Source organism: Panthera pardus, unplaced genomic scaffold (genome assembly GCF_024362965.1).
Source record: "Panthera pardus isolate Hobbes unplaced genomic scaffold, ASM2436296v1 HiC_scaffold_7, whole genome shotgun sequence".
NCBI classification, from domain to species: Eukaryota; Metazoa; Chordata; class Mammalia; order Carnivora; family Felidae; genus Panthera; species Panthera pardus.
In genome coordinates this window covers 38,450,742-38,463,966 of record NW_026527002.1, presented here as the reverse complement: position 1 = coordinate 38,463,966, position 13,225 = coordinate 38,450,742, and positions in this window count along the sequence as shown.

The window sequence follows — 13,225 nt, the reverse complement described above, 5'->3', positions numbered from 1 at the left end:
CTAATAGTTTAGTCATGCAAAGAACTGGTTCCTAGCTCCAACTTTTATATTTTCTTAATGTTTCTGTGCCTTGATTTCTTCCTCTGGAAACAAATCCACATCTTGTTTACGGATGTATCGGAACTTTGATGAGGTGAGATACAAGAAGTTACTTTGTAAGTTGGAATCCCTATCTCAATGTAAAATGATAGTGATTTTCTTACTATTGTATGGATTAATGAGATTATTCAATGTTTTCTCAACTTTATACTTCCTCTAAAAATTGATGGTTTTGGGTAACATTCACCTTCTGTAGTTGTTTTTGGTTAATGCAGAATTTTCTGGAAAACAAGGTAAATCACTGAAGAACATAAACTATAGCACTGGTAACTACTCAACATCCTAACATTTATTTTGATGCATTTTCCTTCTCATCTTCACTTTTCTTCTGTTACAAAAATAGTTGATGTTGATGCTCATATTCTTTCCATTTTTTGTGGTTATAAACAAGGCAATAGTACATATTTGAGTGCACATGTCTTTAAATACTTGTGTGATTTAATCCCAAATCTTCTGGTTGGAATAGCATGCACTTTATGGAGACTTTTGCTCAGAACCTGTCTGGGTTAAAATGGAAGACCATTTCTTTGGTATCTCCTAAATTCTTCCAACATTGTCACAACTTCAAATCTATAAAATAATAATCTGAACTTCACATTCCATGATATGTGCCAGCACTGACACACAATCAATTTGTGTTTCAAAAAAGAAAAAGGAAAAATGAAAAGAAAAAAAATAACTTTCTGTTATTGATTTCTACTTTAATTCTATTGTGGTCAGAGAAAATACTTTGTATGACCTGTGTCATTGGTTTTATGGTTCAGAATATGGTTTATCTTAGTAAGTGTTCTGTTTGCAATAAAAAAATGTGTATTCTGTTATTGTTGGGTGGAGTGTTCTATAAATGTCAATTAGATGGAGTTGCTTGATAACATGTTTATAATACTTCATTGGTTTGCTAGGGTCAAGGGTCAGTAACACAGTACCATAAATTGTCTTTCTTTTATATATATATAATGTCATTTTTTTTTTTTCAACGTTTTTTATTTATTTTTGGGACAGAGAGAGACAGAGCATGAACGGGGGAGGGTCAGAGAGAGAGGGAGACACAGAATCGGAAACAGGCTCCAGGCTCCGAGCCATCAGCCCAGAGCCTGACGCGGGGCTCGAACTCATGGACCGCGAGATCGTCGCGGGGCTCGAACTCACGGACCGCGAGATCGTGACCTGGCTGAAGTCGGACGCTTAACCGACTGCGCCACCCAGGCGCCCCTATAATGTCATTTTTTTAAATTGTGCTAAGAATACTTAACCTGAGATTTACCCTCCTAAGAAAATTTTAACTGCACAATACCATATTGTTGACTAGAGGCACAATGTTGTACAGCAGATCTCTAGGATTGTTCATCTTGCATAACTCAGCCTTCATGCCTCTGGAAGAGCAACCCTGTTTCCCCCTCTCTCCAGCCCTTGGAAGCCCCCATTCTACTTTCTGTCTCTGAGTTTAACTATTTTAGATACTACATATAAATAGAATCATGTGGTATTTGTCCTTTATTGCCTTATTTCATTCAACATAACATGAAGTCATATGCATTTTGTAACATATGGCAGGATTTCCTTCTTTTTTAAGGCCGAGTAATATTATATTGTATGTATATACCAAATTTCTATCCATTCATCTGTCAACGGACATTTAAGTTTTTTCCATATCTTGGTTATTGTGAATAATGCTACAATGAACAGGGAATACATATATCTCTTCAAAATGCTGACTTTACTTCTTTGGGATATATATCCAGAAGTGGGGTGGCTGGGTCATATGATAGTTCTATTTTTAATTTTTTCAGGAACTACTGTACTGTTTTCCATAGTGACTGCATCACTTTACATTGCCACCAACAATGTGCAAGGGTTCAAATGTCTCCACTTCCTTGCCAACATTTGTTATCTTTTGTGGGTTTTGCTTGTTCATTTGCTTGTTTAAAGATTTTTTTTTTATTTTTAAGTAATCACCACACCCAACATGGGGCTCGAATGTATAACCTCGAGATCAAGAGTTGCACGCTCCACTGACTGAGTCAGCCAGGTGCCCCATCTTTTGCATTTTTAGTAATATCATCATAACAGGAGTCAGGTGATATCTGATTGTAATTTTGATTTACTTTTCCTTGATGGCTAGTGATATTGATCATATCTTCATATACTTGTTGGCCATTTATATGTTTTCTTTGGAAAAATATTCAAGTCCTTTGCCAATTTTTAAAAATTTGATTATTTTTTCTATTGAGTTGTGTGAGCTCCTTATATATTTTGGATATTAATCTCTTATCAGATATGTAGTTTGCAAATATTTTCTCCCAACCTGTAGGTTGCCTTTTCACTCTATTGGTTGTTCCTTTTGCAGTGCAAAAGGTTTTTTAGTTTGGTATAGTCCTACGTGTTTACTTTTGCTTTTGTTGCTTGTGCTTTTGGTGTCATATATAAGAAGTCATTGAGAAGACCAATGTCAAGGAGCTTACCGTCTATGTTTTCTTCTATGGGTTTTAGAGTTCCAGGTCTTACTTTAAATCTTTAATTAATGTTGAGTTGAATTTTGTGTGTGGTGTAGGGTCCCATTTCATTTTTTTTTTCTTTTCGATATTCAGTTTTCTCAACACCATTTAATGAAGAGATTATTATTTTCTCATGGTGTATTCTTGGCATCCCTATAGAAGATCTGTTGACTGTGTATGCCTGGATTTCTTTCTGAGCTTTCTACTCTGTGCCATTTGTCTCTTTGCCTGTTTTTATATCAGTACCATACAGTTTTGATTACTATAGCTTTGTGATAAATTTTGAAATTAGGAAGTGTGATACCTCCAACTTTGTTCTTCTTTCTTGGGATTGCTTTGGCTATTTGGGATCTTTTGTGGTTCCATATGAATTTTAGCATTTTTTCTTTTTCTATAAAATGTCATTGGGATTTTAATAATAATTCAATGGAGTCAACTATTGAATCTGTAGATAGTTTTGGGTAGTATGGAAATTTTTTTTATCAATATTAAGTCTTCCAATCACTGAACGTGGAATGTCTTTCCAATTGTTTATGTCTTCTTTAATTTCTTTCATCAGTGATTTGTAGTTTTGACCATACAAATCGTTCACCTCCTTGGTTAAGTTTATTCCTCAGTATTTGATTCTTTTCAATGCAATTATAAGTGGGATTGTTTTCTTAATTTCCGTTTTGGATAGTTTACTGTTAGTGTTTAGAAGTGCAACTAATTTTTATATGATGATTTTGTGTCCTGTAACTTTACTGAATTTGTTTATTCTAATAATTTGTGAAATCTTTAGGATTTCTACAGATAAGATTATGTCATCTTCTTTTCCAATCTTTAGGTCTTTTATTTTCTCACCTATTTGCTTTGACTAGGATTTCCAATACTATATTTGGCATATAGAGTTGACATATATTCATATAATGATATAGTTCCAGCACTCTAGTTGAATAGAAGTGGAGACGATAAGCATCCTTGCCTTATTGTTGATCTTCAAGGAAATGTTTTCAGTTTTTTACCATTAACTATGATGTTAGCTGTGATGTTTTTCACATATGGATTTTATTCTGTTGAAGTAATTTTCTTCTATACCTAGATTGTTGAGAGTTTTTATCATGAAAGGGTGTTGAATTTTTCAAATGCTTTTTTTGCATGTATTGAGATGATCATGTGATTTTTATCCTTCATTCTGTTACTATGGTGAATCACATTAGTTGATTTTTATATGTTGATTCATTCTTGCACTCCAGGAATAAATCCCACTTGGTCATAGTGTATAATCCTTTTGACACGTAGTTGAATTCAGTTTGTTAGTACTTTGTTGAGGGCTTTTGCATGTATATTCATCAGGGATATTGGTCTGTAGTTTTCTTTTCTTGTAGTGTCTTTGTCTGTCTTTGGTGTTGGAGTAATGTTGGCTTCATAAAATAAGTTTGACCTACAATACCAAAATTCCATAGACCGGTGACTTATAAACAATAGAAATTTATTTCTCACAATTCTAGAGGCTGGGAATTCCAAGGTCAAGGTATTGGCAAATTTTGTGTTTGGCGAGAACCTGCTTCCTGGTGCATAGATGGCCTTCTTGTCGCTTTGTCCTCATGTGGCAGAAGGGCTAAGGGAGCTCTTTGAGGTCTCTTTTATAAAGGTACTGATCCCATGCATGAGAGATCTGCCTCATTATCTAAGCACCTCCCAAATACCCCAATTTTTAATACCATGACATAGAGGGTTAGGATTTCAGCATATGAATGGGGGAGGGAAGGCACAGATAAAAACATTTAGCCTATAGTATCAACTCCTTGGAGACTGTACTGAGAGGCTGTGGACATTGAAACCATGGTTCACTTGTCCCAAATGCAGGAGAGGCCTCATTTCTGGACTTTCTCTAAGACCTGCAAAGCCTGGCTGGCTGTGGGAAAGTGGCCATCTCCATAACTGTTGTCTGGACCGTGGCAGCTCTTTGCACCCTGTGTGAGTTGAAACGGAAACCAGCCCCTCAGGAGAGTACGCTGAAAGCCCAGAGAAGCTGCCTATTCACTCTCTCTTCCACCCCAGGGAGAAGTGACGATTCTGGGCACTGAACTGTTTGGAGGAGGGGCTGATATGGGTAAAGAGAAATTGCTTTTATTACCATTTCGGAGTGATCTCTGATCTGTGTCATCTGATGTACTGCAAATTCTTAACTGCATTTTGGACTTCTCTTAAAGGTATTGTGTTACTTATATCATTGTTAAATCTGCGTTTCCATGGGAGAACGAAGGCTAGGAGTTTCTATCCCACCATCTTGCTGCCTTCACTCCTCCTTCACCCCCTGACAATCTCAGTAATATTTCCAAGCTAGGGATAAATAAATACATTCAATCGTTAGAACTGTCAATCCAGCCTATACATGCTCCAATTAACCAAGAAACCCAAAAGATATTTAAAAATAGTCTTGAAGAGTTCAGTGTTTATTCTCTGAGCAGGTTTTTCAAATTAGAAATTAACATTTAAGAGAAAACAAACAGAGGGTTGTGGCAAACCGGGGCTAAAAAAACTCACATTAGCACATGGTCATGTGGATTCTTTTTTCGGGAAAAACATTCCAGATTCCACAGATTGTCAGTGGAAAAACAAAAACAGAATTCCCATCCATTTTCAAGTATGGCAAAGTCTGCATAAAACTTGTGTGTTTCTGCCCTGTTCTCTCAAAAGCACAAATTGTTACCCTAGTAAAGCACTCCCAGTGAAGGCCCAGTGAACAGGGATTAAGGCTATATAGTACAGTCAAGGTATTGAACAAAGACATGGAAATATTTGATTCTAGCCCCAACATTCTCGTTAACAGTATCTGGTGCCTCAGTTTATCTATAAAATAGGTTAAAAAATAATACCTTTTCTGTTGCTTCCACAGCCTTTCTGTGAAGGCTAAATGAGATAATATAGGAGAACCTGTGAGATATAAAATATATAAGGAAGATCCACTATTCTTAACTTTATTGTTTTTCTTTCATTGCTCTTATCATGTCACTTACAAGAAATCATCTCTGGTAATGAATGTGGCTGACACCTAGCGGTGTGCTGATAAACATGTTCTGAGGCAAAAAAGTACTAACTTCGGTGTTTGCTGATATCTGTGGTGTAAATACTCTCATTAAGGACAATTTTTAAGCTACCAACTCACAAAACTTCTGCATATTTAACAACTGGCTTTTGGGAGCTGGAGCTGACTGGCTCCAAATATAGCACTGAAACATCAAAGAATATTTAACTGAAATAGAAAGAGTTTTGAGGGAAAAAATGTTTTTTCGGTACAACCTTTGCTTACTGTTCTTTGCAGTTGTTCTAGATTCTTGCTCTCTCCTCTAAACTTCTTTCTCTGTCTCCCTTCTCTGCTAAATCAGCTATCAATCCCTCCGGCTGTTATGGAAAATGAAAACTGGCTGGGTATTTATTTGTTTTGTGACAAATATTCAAATACTATAATATGAATATCAAATACTGTGACAGTTACCCTAACAATATGAAAAGCCTCATTTCATAAACTACACTAGAGATTCAATAATAAAACTTTTAAAAATCTGGCGAAAATTCTGGTGAAAAGTCACACACAAATTCCTTCTCCACCAGCTTGGAGGCAGTAGCATGCAAATATAATGGAATTGGTCCAGAAGCTCCATGTTCAAATGTCAGCACAGCCGCTGCTTAATGTTTGGTCATGGTCACACCTCCTCCTCACTTTCAAGTTCAGCTTTACCTTCTATTCAGTGGAAATGATAGCATCTATCCATCGATCACAAGAGTTGGTTTTGAGGCTCATACGAGATGAAATATGTGACAGTCCTTTGTAAACAGTAAAGTACTATACAAAAGTTAGTCACTGACATAAGGTAGCTGCTACTTAATACAAGGAGAAGAGGAAATTTACAAAGCTGAATAATTAAGGGGGATCAAGAATATTGGTTACAGGGAATCTGCTTTAGACTAGTGGTCATAGAAGGCTTCTCTACTATAGCAATGACTGAGCTATAATCTGAAGGAGAAATGGGAGTTGGCTGGGAGAAAAGATGGGGGCCACATCCGGGGTGAAAGGAGAGGCATGTACAAGGATCCTGTAAAGAAAAGACACAGGGTGACTACAAGGAAATGAAAGATCATGCATAGAAAAACTGGCACGCTGCCCCGCCATCATTAGCATTAAACATATACATTTCATACAGAGAGGGGAAAACAAAAGCAACGTTGCGTCCTAAAATAACCACAAAGCCCAGAAACGTCTTGTCTAATTCAACTCCCCAGCACAAATAAAGCCTTGAATCCCTTCCAGAAAGTTAATAACAACTTTATCCTTGACTTTGTATAACCTTGATATCTGCAGATATATAATGACCCTTGAAGATAGGATAGAGTGGGGGAACTTCTGTTTTTTGAGCAATAAAATTAATAGACTATTAAAAGAAGAATAGTGGCTAACACGTGTAGAAGTTATAAATTCGTTTTTTAATAGGGTTCTGTTGTTCTGGTTAAATATCTGCAAATACGTTTGTGTAGTAAGTAAAAAGAACTTCAAGTACTTTTGGAACTTGGAAAACTATATATAAACAATATATACTTGAAAAAGTTATATGGGGCCAATGAAGAATCACACTCCAAAATATCTGGAGGAGTTTCTGAGACTCCCAATAAGGATAGAGAATCTCACACTCAACACCTCTCTTGATATAAAGGAAGATTTGGGATACTGGGAAGCAGATGGCTGTTCCCACTCATCTTTGGATCATTTGAGTATCCAGTGTTTAAATATAACTGAGGTTCCACAGACAGGCATGAAGGCAAAGAGCACTGAGAGCTCTATTTCCCACATTAGTGTCCCACTTTGAAATACGGAGGATTCCATTTTGTCTTTCTCCTCTTGAGATGTACGGTCATGCAGATGAAGGAAAATGAGAGGAGAAGAGTCTTCTATTTCCCCCAGAGTGAGTGGCCAGCAATCATGACTCCTTACCAGTGTATTTGACGTAAAGATGAAAAGAAATACAAATTGGCCAAAATCCCTTTTTCCATATAGTCAACCATATGGAACAAATACCTGCAGTATTTTTATGTTGACAAAAAATCATGGCATATATTTGAATTTAAAATTAATGTTAGGAGAAGTTGCCTGAGAAACAGAAACCTAAAGGCATGGTTTTATGTCCTTTGAATAATTTTTTTTTTAAGTTTATTTATTTCTTTTGAAACAGAGATAGTGCGAGAGGGGGAGGGGCAGAGAGAGGGGAAAGAGAGAGAATCCCATGCAGGCTCTGTGCTGCCAGCAGCAGAGCCCGATGTGGGGCTGGAATTCACTAACCGTGAGATCATGACCTGAGCCGAAACCAAGAGTCAGTCACTTAACCAACTGCATCACCCACGTGCCCCTATGTCCTTTGAATAATTATTAATATGATCTGTGATATTCAGGAGTAGGCAAATGAAGATCAGGAGACACTTCATCATTCAAATAAAAATAGATAAGTATCAGGGGATGAAAATCCGGATGTTAATATTACATAGTTTATAAGACTGTCATGAGAAAGAACTAGTCAAGTAAAAAAGAAAGAAAAAAAAAAAAAGAAAAACAGAAAAAGAGATCAAGCATTTGAAAGAAAGCCTTCTGTATTTTTAAATCATAGAAACATATATCATAGACATGGACACAAAATATAGATCATTTTTTCACTCTGACAAATAAGTCTCTTCCGTAAGGGATTTAACATTATCTTGTAGATTACAGAGATATTGGGTGAGTAATAATATGTCATAGTAACTAGTTGAATAACTTCACAGAAGAATTGCAAAATTTTAACAATGCATAAATGTGCCAAAAGAAAAAAAAAAGTCTTGCTCTGGAAACCCTATCCCCTTTACTAGGATAATGGGAGAGAATATTAAATTTCATAAACTCAGGAGCCCCTTCTTTCAGGTTAACTCGCTCTCTTGGGCTAATATTCAACTAATTCAAACTTCAAGCTCCCTATTAGAGGTGTTTATCTCCTCTCTGAAAAGTTTTTCTGTTCTCCTCTTTCTCAAGATGGTATCTGGGGACCATGCATAGAAAATTGGCATGTGCCGATGGCTTTAGGAGAGAGCCCTGGTCCACATGCTCTCCTTTGTTAATGGACAGCTTCCTGCGTGGTGTTCTTGGTTGGGTCTCACCTCTGACCGTCTTGCCCTGGTGCTCTTTAGGTAAAGTTGGTCCCTCCTATTTATTTTGGGTGCTGTGCGGGACTGGCTGCCTCCCTACCTCCCTCCGCTTGTGACGTGTCTGTTCCCCATGGCCATCGTTGCCAACTTCTGACTTCTTCTGGTCTGCCGGTGCTCGTAGCATCCGCATAGCTCAGCCATTACAACTTTATGCAAAGAATATTGCTAGCAAACTAGTGTGGGTGCGAAGTTAATGGCCTGTGGGTTCTGAAAGAGTAAGACAGATGTGTATCTGGGCTCCCTCACTTTCCAGCTGGGTGAACTTGAGCATGTTACTTAAACTTTCCCAGCTCCAAGGTCTCTTCTCTAAGAGGGGCTAAATGGTTTATTCAGCAAGTGCTAATTTAGCACCTGCTATATGCTGGGCACTTTATTGAGGGTTGGGAATACTGAGGTGAATGAGAGACACAGTTCTTGTCCTCACAGAGCTGATAGTGTGGTAAGGAAGGCCAGTGTTATTTGTGTTGAAAAAACATAGAAACCTTGATGGTAAGAGAACTATTCTTATGGTAAAGATTCTGGTCTTCTGATACTTAAGAGGTGACACCTGTGACCAATGAGTGGCATCACAGTGAGGCTGTTTTGAGCTCAGTAAGAGGATGCTCTAAAAATAATTGCTTTCTAATTATGGAAGAGGGGAACTTCTGAAATCGTAAGGTCATCGGTTGATGGGGGGTGGGAGGGAGTGGAGGGTGGGTGATGGGGATTGAGGAGGGCACCTGTTGGGATGAATACTGGGTGTTGTATGGAAACCAATTTGACAATAAATTTCATATTAAAAAAAATCATAAGGTCATCACTGGATGTGACAGGCCTAATGCTCACATTGGATGGGAAGCTGGGCTAGGTGACCTGCTGTGTCAAGACTAGTCTTGATGGGATGGTCAGATGCCTCAGCAGGACTGCAGCATAATTAGCAGGTGAGAACATAATGGTTAATATCACGATTGACCCTCTGGCTTGTCAAGTTCATCTTTGCCTCTATGTGGAGCCAGTTCCTGGTGATGTGTACATTTCTCCCCTTCTTCTCTGTTGTCAAGCAAGAGTTAATGTGGAATTTTCTTACTGCCATTGCCAATTTACTGTGCAGAGCTGAGGGTTGGGATGGAAGGGATGTTAGAAAAAGAAAAAAAAAAAAAAAGAGCAGCTGCCTTTGTGCTCCTAGGCACAGAGAAAAAGCAGGCCAGACCAGTCAAAGGCAGGGGAAGAGGTGAACCCGGGGACAAAGAACAGATGGAATGTGATGAGGGCACAGAGAAACAGATTTGTGAGAAATACAAACGAGATGGAGGAAATGCGAAGTAATAAGGAGACTGGAGGGGAAGACAAGGAAAAAAAATAATGGAACCCAAGGAAACAATGAGATAACATCAGAGGGAGATCGTGGGGTGGAGGGGGGAAGCAAAAATGCAAAGCAAAGAGGAGCAAACACAGTTTATTAACAGTTCGGTGTCCATTGAGGCTCTTCATTCCCGAGTAGGGGACGGAGTGAGAAGAGAATGTTTGTTGCTGTCCCTCCGAAATGTCCCAGTACAGGTTGTTCCAGATGGGCGGGGCCCCTGTAGGGCCACGTCTCTCTCTCTCTCTCTTTCTCTCTCTCTCTCTCTGCATCCTTAGTGAGAGATTGAATGGGAACTTCTTCCAAGTTAGGCAAAAATCTTCTTTGTATCAGCATAACTTTTTATGAGTAAATATTTCTTAGCCTCTGGTTATTCTTCCAGGCCAGATAGGATATTGTCCTCTTAATGGGCTGCACAGAAGTTCTGTTCACTAGAAAGCAAAATAAGAAGTGTAGTGTTTGTTATTTCCTTCTACTGTTCTACTTGACGGGGATGAATTCATTATAAAGAAACCAAGGGAGCACCAATTTCCTATCTTTTGTGGTTCTCACTAGCCCTTCTTTTGGCCAACCATATCCAGGGCAGCCGTTCTCCCTAGGTATCTGCTCCAGACCTAGGAGGCCTGCACTGAGAAAATCAGAGAGAACAGCTGCGGCCGTCAGCAGGAAGTGAAAAATATATCTGATGGGATATTATCCTAGCCGAAGCAGTAACTTTTTTAAACACTCAGACTTCTCTGTTGTCTTTCTTGTCTTCATAACTCATTAATGGCATTTTGTTCAGCATCTTGTCTTGAGCCCCTTTGTTCTTCTTTAATCCACATATTTCACATATGTCAGATTCTCTGACACACAGACCTGTGATAAAAAGTCATCAAAGTCCTTGTTACGCTGTGTTTATATCACTGAGCTGTTGTCATCTGTTACTCTGTAGTGATCTCTCTCCGTATCTCACTTCACCAGCCCCCCTCAATTATCCTGGCTCAATATCTACTACCTTTTGTGTTTTTATTTTGAGGAAACCAGCCCATCAGCTTATTAGCAAAATACATTAGCCGACCTTTAGGAATTTTAGGATGCATTTAGAATAATTATTTGAACATTATATTTCATCACAAATATCACTGACAATTTTCATATGTTCAAATGAAATGGATAAAAGCACTTCTACGTTTTCTGAGTTGGGACTTAAAAAAATCAACAACTTTATGCTAGGGGACAAAAGAACTCATTTTTGCAAGTAACTCACAAAGTGTCTTGGCCGTCAGTTTTGGACTAAATGTGAACCTTTGGGGGTTGAAATTCATTTATTCCTGGCAAAATGTGACTTCCTGCTTCTAAGAATAAAGGCTTGAAAAGACTTATTAAAGGAAGGCTCCAGAAAGACTTCTTAAACTTCAAACAGGTCTTACAAAACAACATTCTGATGAGTTAAGTGCACATGAATTAGAAGCATATGTATTAAATTTCCCTTAAAATACACATGGGTTTAAAAATTAAGGGGGGGGGGAAGACTCTTGGCAAAAATCTATTTTAGGTTTGTCTAAATCCAAACCATTTGAAAAGTAATTCTGAGGAATGGGACAAAAGACAGATTAAAATTCTTAAACACTTTTGGGCATTGAATATGTTTAATTTTTTTTTTAATGATTTAAGCTTCCTTGAATAAGAAATGCTGTATTTGTTTAAATTTCTCCTAAAATGAAGGAAAACTGCCTGGGAGTAATATCCATCTTTTAGAAACTCCAAATGCCTGGGGAAAGGTTTGAAGATCTTGACAATCTTAAATCAAGGCCAGAACCGCTTAGAAGAAAAATAAGACTATTCAAGGGAGTTGTGATTTTTTGTCCTGTTTTGCCACTCTTGTTCTTCCATACCCGTGTTTCTTTATCTCTTACGTTGGTGATGTCATGGGATCTTTCTCTTCCAAATGCACACAGGTACATGCACAGAGGACACACTGAAAATTAACTAGATAATGCTTGTCAATGGTGTGAGTGAAGGGAGAAAGAAAGAAAGAAAGAAAGAAAGAAAGAAAGAAAGAAAGAAAGAAAGAAAGAAAGAAAGAAAGAAAGAAAGAAAGACATCGATCTTGAATGTCAGATATACTTAAGTCAGGCATGGTGCTATAGTCCACAGTTAAATGGAATGACAACAAAACATGGATGGTTTCTAAGTGATTGGTTGAGGTTGATATGAACCTAGAAAGACTGGACCAGGATTAAAAATTTGGTAAGTCCTATAAGGAAGAGACCGATCTTGTTCTTGAAATATTCTTTTGAAATAAATACCAAAATCTGAGTATCTAAGCGAGTCATAGAAACATCTGGTCATTGAAAATGCATCACAATGTGACTATTATAGGAAGGGAATTAAAACAAAGTCAAAAACCCAAAAGTGGAACGGACTTGAAAAAGTCATTTGAAGAAGGGATACTATAGTTCAGAGCACTTGGGAACCATAAAAATGTCACGTTCATTCTCCTGGGCTTTTGTTGGTGTAGGTGATTGATTGTTTTTGTTTGTATTTGTTCATTTGTTTTTGCTTTTTGTGTTTTGTGTTTTGTTTGTTTGTTTGTTTGTTTGATGAAGAGGTAAGTAAAAGTTGAACAAAGACAAACCAGTGCTTAGGAAGGTAGGTATAACATTAGTCAATCCGTCTAAATAAGTATTTATTAAGCACCTGTGTTATTCCCAGAATTATGCCCAGTATCTGGTTAAAAAGATGAATGAAAAATTGGCTTGAATCTCAAGGTACCCCGAATCTACAGTGGATTCAAACATTGCATCTACCGTTAATACTACCTGTAGGACCTTGAGCAATTTATATAACCTATTTAAGGCTCAGTATCCATGTCTATAAAATGGGATACTGTTATATTTCCTACAGATATGTTGAGTATTAGTGCAGTTCTGGGCTTAATATACAGCTAAAATAATGTTGTCTCTTGTTAGTGTTATGAATATAATACTCTGAAAGAACCAAGAGAGGATGGTTGTGTTCTAGGGTGGAGGTAAGTGAAGAAATAAATTCCTTTGAGCTAACCCTTTGGATCCATTTGGTTTGACTCTGAAACAAACCA